The 11244-nt window shown below is 35.8% G+C and overlaps 2 long non-coding RNA genes across 2 annotated transcripts in view; one reads left to right on the top strand and one right to left on the bottom strand.

Annotated features, from left to right (window-relative positions):
- The first annotated feature begins 4039 nt into the window (after window positions 1-4039).
- The window catches only part of LOC112447543 (uncharacterized), a 46475-nt gene continuing 39270 nt past the window's right edge, over window positions 4040-11244 (top strand). Inside the window, exons 1-2 of the long non-coding RNA XR_003035744.2 lie at window positions 4040-4171; window positions 8401-8538. This is a non-coding gene — a long non-coding RNA (uncharacterized lncRNA). The remainder of the gene's footprint in view (window positions 4172-8400; window positions 8539-11244) is intronic.
- The window catches only part of LOC132345726 (uncharacterized), a 95966-nt gene continuing 92355 nt past the window's right edge, over window positions 7634-11244 (bottom strand). The window contains exons 4-5 of the long non-coding RNA XR_009495225.1: window positions 10665-10737; window positions 7634-7958 (exon numbers count right to left, since the gene is read on the bottom strand). This is a non-coding gene — a long non-coding RNA (uncharacterized lncRNA). The remainder of the gene's footprint in view (window positions 7959-10664; window positions 10738-11244) is intronic.

Below are 11244 nucleotides of genomic sequence, written 5' to 3'. Positions count from 1 at the left end.
TACTCAGCCATTAAAAAGAATACATTTGAATCAGTTCTAATGAGGTGGATGAAACTGGAGCCTATTATACAGAGTGAAGTAAGCCAGAAGGAAAAACACCAATACAGTATACTAACGCATATATATGGAATTTAGAAAGATGGTAACGATAACCCTGTATACAAGACAGCAAAAGAGACACTGATGTATAGAACAGGCTTATGGACTCTGTGGGAGAGGGAGAGGGTGGGAAGATTTGGGAGAATGGCATTGAAACATGTGAAATGTCATGTATGAAACGAGATGCCAGTCCAGGTTCAATGCACGATGCTGGATGCTTGGGGCTGGTGCACTGGGACGACCCAGAGGGATGGTATGGGGAGGGAGGAGGGAGGAGGGTTCAGGATGGGGAACACATGAGAAATAAAGGAATAAAAAATTAAAAAAAGAAAAAAATAATAAATTTATTTTCTGAGCAAAAAAAAAAAAAAAAGAATTCATCTAAGATTGTAAAAAAAAAAAAAAATCACATGATCATCTCATTGAAAGTGAAAGTGGAAATCGCTCTGCCGTGTCCTACTCTTTGCAGCTTTATGAACTGTAGCCTGCCAGGTTTCTTTGTCCATGGAATTCTCCAGGCAGCTCTACTGGAGTGGGTAGCCATTGCCTTCTCCAGGGGATCTTCCCAAACCAGGGATTGAACCCAGGTCTCCGGTATTGCAGGTGGATTCTTTGCCATCTGGGCCATCAGGGAAGCCCAAGAATACTGGAGGCTCTAACCTATCCCTTCTCCGGGGGATCTTCCGAACCCAGGAATTGAACCAGGGTCTCTTACATTGCAGAAAGATTATTTACCAGCTGAGCTATGAGGAAAACTTGATCTTCTCATTAGATGCAGAAATATGTATCTGAAAAAATTCAACATCCTTCCAAAATAAAAATTATCAACAAATTGGGTATTGAAGGAATGTACCTCAACATATTAAATTTATATCTTACAAGCCCATATTAAAATCATAGTAGTTAAAGGGTGAAAGCTTTCCTGCTAAAATTAGAAACAAGAAAATGAGGCCCATTGCCAGCACTCATTTTTACTAGGTACTAGAAGTTTTAGCCTGAGTAAGTAGACAAGAAAGAGAAATAAAAGGCATTGAATACAAAAAAATTAAAGCTATTAGTATTTGCAAGTGCTATGATCTTATGTAGAGAGAACCCCAGTCTCCCGCATTGGAGGCAGATGCTTTAATCTCTGAGCCACCAGGGAAGCCCTAGAGAACCTTGCTGCTGCTGCTGCTATAAGTCGCTTCAGTCGTGTCTGACTCTGTGATATCCCATAGATGGCAGCCCACCATTGCCTGGGATTCTCCAGGCAAGGACACTGGAGTGGGTTGCCATTTCCTTAGATTCCATTAAAAAAAAAAAAAAAAAACAACTCTTAGAACTAATAAATAAATTCAGTGCAGTTGCAAGATCAAAATTGAACATGCATAAGTTTGTTCTGTAAGTCTGTCAAACTGTTTCTGTTTTGTAAGTTCATTTGTATCATTTCTTTTTAGATTACACATATAAAGGATGTCACATGATATTTTTTTTTTCCTACTCTGACTTATTTCAGATTGTCAGTATGACAATATCTAGGTTCATGCATGTTGATGTAAATAGCATTATTTCATTCTTTTTAATGACTGAGTAATATTCCATTATATGTATGTTCCATATCTTCTTTATCCATTTTTCTGCTACTGGATATTTAACTTATTTCGGTGTCTTGTCTATTGTAAACAGTGTTGTGATGAACAGTGGGGTGCCTGTATCCTTTTAGATCTATGCCCAGGAGTGGGATTGCAGGGTCATTTGATAACTTTATTTCTAGTTTTTAAAGGAACTTTCATTCTGTGCTCCATAGTGACATTGTACAGGAGACAGGGATCAAGATCATCCCTATGGGAAAGAAATGCAAAAAAGCAAAATGGCTATCTGGAGAGGCCATATAAATAGCTGTGAAAAGAAGAGAAGCAAAAAGCAAAGGAGAAAAGGAAAGATATAAACATCTGAATGCAGAGTTCCAAAGAATAGCAAGAAGAGATAAGAAAGCCTTCTTTAGCGATCAATGCAAAGAAATAGACGAAAACAACAGAATGGGAAAGAGTAGGGATCTCTTCAAGAAAATCAGAGATACCAAAGGAACATTTCATGCAAAAATGGGCTCGAAAAAGGACAGAAATGATATGGACCTAACAGAAGCAGAAGATATTAAGAAGAGATGGCAAGAATACACAGAAGAACTGTACAAAAAAGATCTTCAAGACACAGATAATCACGATGATGTGATCACTGACCTAGAGCCAGACATCCTGGAATGTGAAGTCAAGTGGGCCTTAGAAAGCATCACTACAAACAACGCTAGTGGAGGTGATGGAATTCCAGTGGAGCTGTTCCAAATCCTGAAAGATGATACTGTGAAAGTGCTGCACTCAATATGCCAGCACATTTGGAAACCTCAGCAGTGGCCACAGGACTGGAAAAGGTCAGTTTTCATTCCAATCCCAAAGAAAGGCAATGCCAAAGAATGCTCAAACTACTGCACAATTGCACTCATCTCACACACTAGTAAAGTAGTGTTCAAAATTCTCCAAGCCAGGCTTCAGCGATATGTGAACCATGAACTTCCAGATGTTCAAGCTGGTTTTAGAAAAGGCAGAGGAACCAAAGATCAAATTGCCAACATCCGCTGGATCATGGAAAAAGCAAGAGAGTTCCAGATAAACATCTATTTCTGCTTTATTGACTATGCCAAAGCCTTTGACCGTGTGGATCACAATAAACTGTGGAGAATTCTTAAGGAGATGGAAATACCAGACCACCTGATCTGCCTCTTGAGAAATTTGTATGCAGGTCAGGAAGCAACAGTTAAAACTGGACATGGAACAACAGACTGGTTCCAAATAGGAAAATGAGTATGTCAAGGCTGTATATTGTCACCCTGTTTGTTTAACTTATATGCAGAGTACATCATGAGAAACGCTGGACTGGAAGAAGCACAAGCTGGAATCAAGGTTGCCGGGAGAAATATCAATAACCTCAGATATGCAGATGACACCACCCTTATGGCAGAAAGTGAAGAAGATCTAAAAAGCCTCTTGATGAAAGTGAAAGTGGAGAGTGAAAAAGCTGGCTTAAAGCTCAACATTCAGAAAATGAAGATCATGGCATCTGGTCCCATCACTTCATGGCAAATAGATGGGGAAACAGTGTCAGACTTTATTTTTTTGGGCTCCAAAATCACTACAGATGGTGACTGCAGCCATGAAATTAAAAGATGCTTACTCCTTGGAAGGAAAGTTATGACCAACCTAGATAGCATATTCAAAAGCAGAGACATTACTTTGCCAACAAAGGTTCATCTAGTCAAGGCTATGGTTTTTCCTGTGGTCATGTATGGATGTGAGAGTTGGACTGTGAAGAAGGCTGAGCACTGAAGAATTGATGCTTTTGAACTGTGGTGTTGGAGAAGACTCTTGAGAGTCCCTTGGACTGCAAGGAGATCCAACCAGTCCATTCTGAAGGAGATCAACCCTGGGACTTCTTTGGAAGGAATGATGCTAAAGCTGAAACTCCAGTACTTTGGCCACCTCATGCGAAGAGTTGACTCATTGGAGAAGACCCTGATTCCGGGAGAGATAGGGGGCAGGAGGAGAAGGGGACGATAGAGGATGAGATAGCTGGATGGCATCACTGACTCGATGGATGTGAGTCTGAGTGAACTCCGGGAGTTGGTGATGGACTGGGAGGCCTGGCATGCTGCAATTCATGGGGTCACAAAGAGTTGGACAGGACTGAGCGACTGATCTGATCTGATCTGATCTGATTGTTCATATGAATACAGACAGTCTTTGGTGCCTCAGAAAAGCCTCAAATACCTGAAAGCGAAAGTGTTAGTCTCTGAGTGGTGTCCAGATCTTTGTGACCTCATGGACTGTAGCCGGGCTCCTCTGTCCATGGAATTTACCAGGCTCAAGAATACTGAAATGGGTAGCCATTCTTGTCTCCAGGGAATCTTCCCAACCCAGGGATGGAATTCAGGTCTTCCTGCATTGTGAGCAGATTCCTCACCATGGAGATAGCAGGGTACCTAATTAATAGTTAAACCTTTTAAGCATGTCAGTCTTTTCTCTTCTCTTTATAATAATCTGTAAGTAATTAGTTTCTGTGATTAAATTATTGATTAAATTAACTAATTAAATTATTACTGACAAAGAGGAGCAATTTAGAAATTTCAGATAAACATGTTTCTATGACAAATAAAATGAGAGGTACAATTAGCCCTCATTGTTCTGACAGGTAAACTCTCTTACGTAGCTTTTTTTTTTTTAATTAACTTATTTCTTTTTTATAATATAAACCAAAATAATATCACATGCAATCTTTATAAATGTCTGTACATTACATTTTATCACTAAGATCATTGCATTTGTCTTTTAACTTTGTCTAGATTTCTCAATATATTCCAGATAAATTACTCCTTAATTTAAGATTAAATTCCTTAATAAATCCTCATTAAATGCTAGTGCTTAACTGGAATTCCTGATTTTGTGCTTGTCAAAAACTTCAGAAAAGTATATTTCTATTCTAAAGGAATTAAGTTACAGTGAGGAATGTATATTCATTTAAGAATTTTAATTCTGTGATGCAAAAATAACATTTCAATCTCTATATAATACAGGCCAAAGAATCTGAACACATTCCCTGGTAATGCAGCCACCTTGATGAATAAATTCATGGGATTGTTCTTCTGCCCTTTTGAGTAGTTCTCTAGCTCAATAAAACCCTAATCATACCATACACTCTCTATAGGCCAATCCAGAGCCCTGCTGAACTTACTATAAGCAGTTATCTGAGCTTTTGTTATCAGTAGGATCAGATAGGTGATGCATGAAAAGAACAGTGACTAGCGATGTCCATGACCTTGAGGTTTAGATTAGCTATCGATTGCCATATAAGTTTAGTCTATGCTTTGTTTTTTAGATGTTGCACCAACTGCATTGCTTCACTCATTAAAATTTATCATTTATTATAGTACATTTATCCCAAGATGACTAGGTTTATGTGAAACTTAAACACTCTCCCACAAACTTTCTATCATTTTTATGAGTACTGATTAAATTTGAATTTTTAATGTTATGCTATTTTCTAAGCATTAAATAATCTAAAATATATTGCTTCACTTCATGTTATGAGAATATCATGCAGAACAATGTGTTCTTGACTGATTAGTACTTTTTCACAGGAGCATTGTGACTTAACTAATATTTGGGGGGTTTTGCCTAATGAAATGGAAAAAAAGATTATAGTCGCAAATATAAGCAGTTATTTAACTACTTGGTACAGATTCTAAGGGGGTTTCCCTAGGGGCTCAAATGGTAAACAGTGCCCCTGCAGTTCAGGAGACCTGGGTTCTATCCCTGGTTCACAAAGATCCTCTGGAAAACAAACGGCTACCCACTCCAGTATTTTTGCCTGGGATCCTCTGTACATGCCATGACCAAAGTGACTAAGCATGCATAGATGCTAAACAGGCTTAGTACAGTCTCTTTTTAGCAAGTGATAGACAATTATAGTATTTTTCCAATAGATAAGTTCAACAAGATGAGGCAGATTTATATAAAAAACAAAATCTTTTAAGCAGTCAGAATTTTAGGAATCCCACTTTATCATACTAAAAGAACATAAATCCCCCAGATAAAGCTTGTGTTTTGATTGTCCTATTTAGAGAGAGAGAGAGAAGAGACGGGGGAGAGGAGGGAGGGATAAGGAAAGGAAGAAAGGAAAGAAGGGTGAAAGAGGAACAGAAGGAATTATAAATCAAGCGGGAAAGCTGGGGAAAATGGACTAGTTAAGAGTAGACAGTTTTTAAGGCACAGTTAATAATTGAGAATTCTGATTTTCCAATTTCACTGTAAGTTCATTGGAATACTACCATCTGAGAGATTTGAATCAAAAGGCTTCTAATATCACAATGTGACATTTTTAGACACAAAAAAATTGGAAACAAAGCAGAATTCTTACAGAGTCAAACAGTTTCACATTCTGTTGTTCCTTTTAGTTTTGCCTATTTTTGTATGGAAATTAACTCCAACAAACTAAAGCTATGTCTAGAAGGGGTCTGGGAACATCATATCAGAACCTGATAAATTCACCCAAAGTTCAGCTTTACAGTGAGGCTGTGTTTAATCAGTGCTTCCTAACTAGTCAAGGAGCTATTTCATTCCAATGTATTCCATTTTGGTAAGAAGTATATATAAAAGGAAAACCATTGTTTATTATGATGATGCATTCACATTTTAAAAAATGTTACTTTCTAGTTTATTTTTCTCTTAATGAATTGCTGTTGAATTTTGTGTCTAGGAAGGTGTAACTGCATTTAAGTGGGAAATCTATTATCTACATGGAATAACTCTTCTCTGCAAACACTGTATTTTTTACACCTTCTACATAAGAAACATCTGAAAGTTTTATACAGACACACACATATCTTATAGATTTATATGCATATGCACATATACATATATATTTATAGATGATGAAACACATCTTATGAGTTAGAGTGAATAAAATGATTAAGATTTTATAGGTAAAATATTTTCTTCACTTCTTCACTATTTGGAGTCTGAGGCAGATGTTCCATGGAAGCAGATTTTAAGCAGAATATAAGGCAGAACTTTCTAACAATAGAGGGGTGAAATTCTATTTAAACCATGCCTGGGGATAAAAAGTGTGGAGGGAAATAGAATGAAGGTGAATAGAATAATTTAGTAAAATTTACTGTTTTAACCTTAGTGAGATTTCCTCAGTTTTCACTATGGATTATGACCCTCTTTTATTTTGCCATTGGGTAAGTAATTCAGGCTATAGATGCAGACATAGCCTTTTTAATATAACTACTTGGTTTGCCTTTGAGGAAAGTGGTAATTCTCCCTGACCTGATAACCCCCTACTAAATGCTGTTTTAAATAGCCCACGTCCATGAACAAGAGAATTAGCTTCATTGGGTCAAAACACATTTAAATTCATTGAAATAGAATATCCTTTCAAGTTTATAAATGAGAAATGTTTAACTAATTAAGGGATATCATTGCCATGTCATCCTTCACTGTTTGAAAATGACAACTAGCGAAGTTAATCATAATGCAATCAGTGATGGTTGGTTTCATCTTCTATTAGTGAGATATAATGAAAATCAGTGAGGATCCAGGAGTTAATGAAAGGATTCCACTTAACAAGGAAAAGAAATGAAAGACGGCTTCTTATATTCATTCTAAAATAACTAAGCTGAAAACTACTCTTGCTACTTTAGCTCAAAATATCCATAATAATTACTATTTATTCTCAACTTCTTATGTGTTAGACAGGTGTGTGTTAGTTGCTCAGTCATGTCCAACTCTTTGCAACCCCATGGACTGTAGCCCATCAGGCTCCTCTATCCATGGAATTCTCCAGGCAAGTATACTAGAGTGGGTTGCCATTCCCTTCTCCAGGCAATCTCCCTGACTCAGGGCTCAGACTCTGGTTTCCTGCATTGTGGTCAGATTCTTTAACATCTGAACTACCAGGGAAGCCCCTTATGTTAGGCAAAGTGCAAGGCAGTGATGATGTTATTACATTTAATCCTCACAGCAATCATATAAGTTTAATATTATTATCACTATTTTCAGATGAGGAAAATAAGTCTTGAGGAGCTGAATTACTTGACCAAGATCACCAAATATAAAGTGGCAGAGAAAGAAGTGAGAATCAGATCTCTGACATTCAACAGATACCCTGTGACCTTATTGTATACTGCTCCTGTTGGTCATCTTCCTTTTGTTCTTATTCTCTCATCTCTGGCTCATTTTCCAGTTGTAGGTCCAAATATCAACAGTGTGGAAGACTTGTCCAACATGGTATTTTCTGCTAATGGCTATTACCTACAGAATTTATTTCTTAAAATACAAAGAGAGTTATAGCAATTCATTAATTTATGCAAGAATCATATGTCAGACATCTCATATGTGCTGAGTTTAAGTTCTAGTGATTAAATGATGGATAAGTTACTATAGAATAAGAAATAACAATGTTAATTCAAAAACATGTTTATATTATAAAAATAATGTTCTTGTATGCTTTTCTCTAAGTATTATTATCATGGAAATATTTGTATTTAAATATTTTAGCAGCTCTTTGAACTAAAAGATATTTCTTCAAAGTATTTTCATTCCAGTGATCTTATGTTTTAGCTATAAGATATTGTCAGATCATTTTCATTCAATGTCACCCTGTATTAATTACTTGAATTAATCACTATCCTGATCCATTAGTATTTCTCCTAAGACTGAACTTGCTAGAAATAATTACAAATGTTATTTGTCAAACTTGTGTTCTCAGATCCTTGACTTTAAGAGAAAAAAGAAAGAAATGACTGTTAGTCATTGCTCTGGTATATACTCCTGAATTGCTCTGAGAGAAAAGCACAAGACAAAGAGTGGGAAAAAAAATGCATACTCATCCAACCAGTATGCAGAGGTTAGTATACTGGTAGGATCTTAAAAATAATGATCAAATTAAAGCCTGTTAAAGAATATCATCCTTACATCATTTTCTAATTTAAAATCATTATCTAAGTGAATGGACCTTCTTTTTCAAAGTAATTCCACATTGATGGGCTATGTTCTTGCCTCTTGCCAATTTGTACTTTTCACAAACATTTTTAATGATGGATTCAGGCATATTGAACATACTTCTGATAAGAACACAATAAGATGTCTTTAGGCTATCATCAAATATGAGATATCATTGCATTAGAAGTGTGTATTCTAAATTATGTTTTCTAAGTCTGTAAAGAGGTGGGAAAAAATGTTTTGCAGCTTCTTGAGTTGAATGATACAGTTATTCAATGATAGGATGCAATGACATTTGGAAAATTTTATCACACGTTGGGTCTGTTAATCAAATAACATACTCATATATTCATCATATTATGAGCAGTTATTTTATTTGCTTTACAATCTCAGAATAATTCTTCTACATCTTAAGAATTACAAATTGGAAAATAAATTAGTTATAGTGTCTGCTTATTTTAATTATCTCCTTTTAAATTTTGTATCAAAGAAATTTTTACTTTCTACATTTTATCTATATTTCATTCATTGAAGCAAAAACATAGTCTTTCACTTACTAGTTTAGATGGTCAGAAGTATGTAATCAGCAGCAAGAGATCATTGAATAATTTTCATAATTTTAGAAAAAATTAAGAAATATCAAGAATATTCTAATTTCAAGTTTCTAGTGTTAATCTAGCCTCTAAATTAAAACTTTACAATTGATATTATCTTTTTATTTAAAAACTTGGGAAGTTTTACTCTACTATAATATTTGTTCTAGATCATCTGTGATTTTATAAAATTAGGTAGTTCTAAATCTGATGAACTTTAGATTTTAAAATTCAGTGGTCTGCCTGAATTTATACACCTTATTTTGTTGTTTTAAATTATATTAGTTTTCAATTGCTGCTGTTACTGATTATTACAAACTTAGTGATTTAAAGCAACACACATTTATTTTCTCTCAATTCTGTAGGTCAGGACTCTGGAGGGGTTTAGGCATTGTCTTTGATCTAGGACTTACATGGCCAGTCAAGGCAGTTGCTAGCCTGGACTCTTATCTAGATGCTGTGGGAGACACAGATTGTTGGACGACTTCAGATGTATGCATTTAGAAAACTGCAATCCTTAGTTCCTTGTGGGCTGTCAGCTGGAATGGATCCCTTCCCTCCCAGAGGTCTCTCTCTTATTATTGCACATAGGCTCAGTATGCCACTAATGGCACAGCAAATTTGTCTCACTGCTGTACTCTTTCCAACCTCCTTACTGCCACATATTATTATTCCCAACAAGAAAATTTCTTTTTTGCTTTTAAGGGTTAATATGATTAATTTAGGCCTGTGTTTTAAGTTCAGTAGTCTTAATTATATGTGCAAAATCCCTTTTTCCTGGTAACATAACATATTTGCAATTTCTAGGGTAAGAACCTGGTCATCTTTGAAGGTTGTCTAGCACAACAAGCACAGGTTTTCTGTTTGTTTTGCACAATTTAACATCTCTGATGAATTTTAAATTCAATTGAGTGTTATAATTTAATTATTTCTGCTATTCATATTATACATAATACAGTGTATACACTGTGATGTTGTGCTTAGTCACTCAGTCATGTATGACTCTTTGAGACCCCATGGACTGTAGCCCATCAGGCTTCTCTGTCCATGGGGATTCTCCAGGCAAGAATGCTAGAGTGGGTTTCCATGCTCTCCTCCAGGGTATATTCCAACCCAGGGATCAAACCAGAGTCTCCTGTACTGCAGGCAGATTCTTTACCAACTGAGCAAGCAGGGGATCCCATAATGTATACATTACTGCTTGTTATATATAGTATAATGATATGTGTTACCATGATATATTAGAATCTGTGAAAAAATAATTTTATGTTACCCTTAAATAACATGTAAACATATGAAGAACTGTCAGAAATTGTAAAAGACAAATGTTCCAGTAGAAAATTAGACAGCTGAAATTAACAAACAACTCACAAGAAAAATAAAAAAGAAAATATTCTGTGCAAAAACTTCATCTATACTAGAAATCAGGGAAGCATACCTTAAAAGAAGTCCAAATTTTCATCCATCAAATTGTCAAAACTTTCAGGAGATAATACCTATTGTTCATGAGACTAGAAGGTAATAAGTTGGAAACAATTTTGCAGGTCAGTTTTGCAATATGTATCATGACTTCAAAGTCTTTAAGAACATCAACTGTAGTTTTTTTCCATTGAGATATTCTAAAACTTGCATAAAGATTTATATATTTATTCCATATATATATACATATATATATTTATATATATATATAAAAAGGTGCTCAGCTTTCTTCACAGTCCAACTCTCACATCCATACATGACCACTGGAAAAACCATAGCCTTGACTAGATGAACCTTTGTTGGCAAAGTAATGTCTCTGCTTTTGAATATGCTATCTAGGGTGGTCATAACTTTCCTTCCAAGGAGTAAGTGTCTTTTAATTTCATGGCTGCAGTCACCATCTGCAGTGATTTTGGAGCCCCCAAAAATAAAGTCTGACACTGTTTCCACTGTTTCCCCATCTATTTCCCATGAAGTGATGGGACCGGATGCCATGATCTTCATTTTCTGAATGTTGAGCTTTAAGCCAACTTTTTCAC

Source organism: Bos taurus, chromosome 7, assembly GCF_002263795.3.
Source record: "Bos taurus isolate L1 Dominette 01449 registration number 42190680 breed Hereford chromosome 7, ARS-UCD2.0, whole genome shotgun sequence".
In the NCBI taxonomy this organism is placed as follows: domain Eukaryota; kingdom Metazoa; phylum Chordata; class Mammalia; order Artiodactyla; family Bovidae; genus Bos; species Bos taurus.
This window is presented reverse-complemented; position numbering and strand designations above follow the sequence as displayed.